The sequence below is a fragment of the Oratosquilla oratoria genome, chromosome 18 (genome assembly GCF_046742065.1).
Source record: "Oratosquilla oratoria isolate Oo_2021 chromosome 18, ASM4674206v1, whole genome shotgun sequence".
Taxonomy (NCBI): domain Eukaryota; kingdom Metazoa; phylum Arthropoda; class Malacostraca; order Stomatopoda; family Squillidae; genus Oratosquilla; species Oratosquilla oratoria.
In genome coordinates, this window is record NC_134794.1 from 12,134,033 (window position 1) to 12,136,532 (window position 2,500).

A 2,500-nucleotide genomic window follows, 5' to 3' on the forward strand; every position below is an offset into this window, starting at 1 on the left:
TCTCCATAATCACGTTGACCAAGAGGAGTATTTCCTCTTGTGACCAGTTTGGCTTCCTTTTCTTTTTCTGTGGTTCTTCTGCCATGTATATATCCTCTGAAGTAATTGTTGAGTCTTCTGTAAGAAGATTTGTCTGTGGCGCGGCCGCCTGTACAATGCGCCTTCGTTCAAAAATATCTGTCGTTGGTTAATAAGTACTCCTAAAAAAACATACATACGATATTTATGTGCTATCATGATACTCTATTAATAAATTTTGAACAACTGCATTAATAACACTGTTTTATGTGTGCAATTTTTAATAATACGTCCATTTACATGTTCATAAGCTGCTAACTTCAGCACTGTTTAGCGGGACTTGACAAACAACTATTTACTAGCTAACATTTGTTAGTTAAGCATTGGTGCATAACTCTTTGTGATTTTCTGTTAGCTAGCAGAGATTGTTAAGGCTAACAAAAAAGTTTTGTGTATACGGGCCCAGGTGTTTGTTCATAGTCGTCCTTTATTCTTCTCTCCTTTTTTACGGTAAATTAAAAGTTTAATCGTTGGGAGCAGTAGGATTAATATGGGCGAAGTGTGACTTTTTTTCGAAATCCACTCATTTCGGCCTCAGGTGTTGCCAAGTGCGGAACCGAAGTTTCAATTCGATAGTGACCGAAGGTCTTGTCGGAAACTGTGTTTTGTGTTACTTCGCTCTGTGCTCGATTCTTTGTTTGTGATTGCGACAGTGAAGATTTTGTTTGCACGTGTCTACTTTCTTTTACGTTGACTTACTTCAATATTTATTTCTTTATCCATTAAGAAAATCGTGTGTAGAGATCTTCAGCTCTCTCACCTTGTCAAGGACGACACGTCGCCCCGTCAAGGTAGGTGAAAAAGACAACGCGGACATGCAATGCCCCCAAACACACCTGACAACCACCTACGAAAAAAAGTAAACCCCGTCAGCGAGGTGACGTACCTTACATACTTTCTTCTTTCAAATGCCAGGCGATCATATTCAGTCGAGAGGGGGGTGGGAGACCGCCAGGGACAGGGACTAGTGTTGTATGACCTTATTCAGGACAAAGTCTGTGGGGTATGTCACTGGGAAGCGAGGTCAGGAAGCATAGACAGCGACAACTAGCATTACTAAGTATTTCAGCGGCTTTGACCTATCGTTTTTCGTTCATATTTCCGAAATAACTATTTACATCAGCATAATATATTAACACAGCTTAATTCAAACCCTGCCCTAAGTTTTGACGTTATAGTGCATTCACAAGTGTATATATTTATGGCGTTTACTCTTGACATCAAATGTCTCGCAGCCGACACCCGTGAAGTAAATCGAATAAGTGAAGTTGTGACGTCATCACAAACTACCTCGTGTATCCCATCCTCCTCCCCTTCCCTCCTTCCTCCCCATTTCCTCCCTCCTCCTCCTCTCTCTCTCTCTCTCTCTCTCTCTCTCTCTCTCTCTTTCTCTCTCTAAAAAAAACATGTAACAATAATTGAATGCCATGTACCCGGAGAGGGAATTCAATAACAAGTTTATACATATGATGGATAGGGAAATTATGATAATAACTGGACATGCATCTTATTTCATTCCATACCGCTATGGATAAACAGTTTTTTCCTCGTCATCGCTGTCCATGCTGATGATGACGGGTTCCACACTTTCATGTATGCTGTCCGATGACCACTACTCTTCTTCGAACGATCTGAACCTTCTCACAGCACCCGCCCACACCTCCTTGGTTGCGATAAGCGAGGTAGTTTGTGCTGACATCACAACTTCACTTGTCCGATTTACTACCCGGGTGTCGGCTACGACACACTTAATATCAAGAGTAAACGCCGTAATTAAATACCCTTGTGAATGCACTATAACGTCAAAAACTAGGGCAGGGTGTGAATTAGTCTGTGCTAATATATCATGCTGATGTAAATGGTTATTTCGGGAATATGAGCGAAAAACGATGGGTCAAAGCCGCTGAAATACTTAGTAGAACGTTTGAAATTCGTCTGTCAGTTTTATTCTACTCGTGATAGAGGTCGCATTGTTTGTATTTTGCCTGTAAGTTGTCATCGTACTCTCTCTATCCAGTTTTCATTCTACAGCATTTGAATTTCAAACATTTGTAATCCTACACATGGTATTTTGATTCTAGCGTTTGATTAATCAGTGTGATATGCTATATTGTACTCAACAGCTTAATTGGAGCGTTTGAGGTACTGTTAGCGTTGCGTAAATAGCGGAACTTAACTGAACACCTTCGTTAAAGTAAATTGCTTTATTCTAGTTGTGCACACCTATGCGATATAGCATTAGAAATTTTGTAAATTATCATCATTTCATTTCTTCAACCTCCTTGGCGTCTATCAAAACAAACATGGCGTATCATTCAACCGCCGCAACTTCGTTAGTTAGTAAATCTGTTTTAACAACTTTTGTTATTGATTTCCGACAAGAAAATACCGTATAACGTTGATGTATTACAATTTTCAAAGT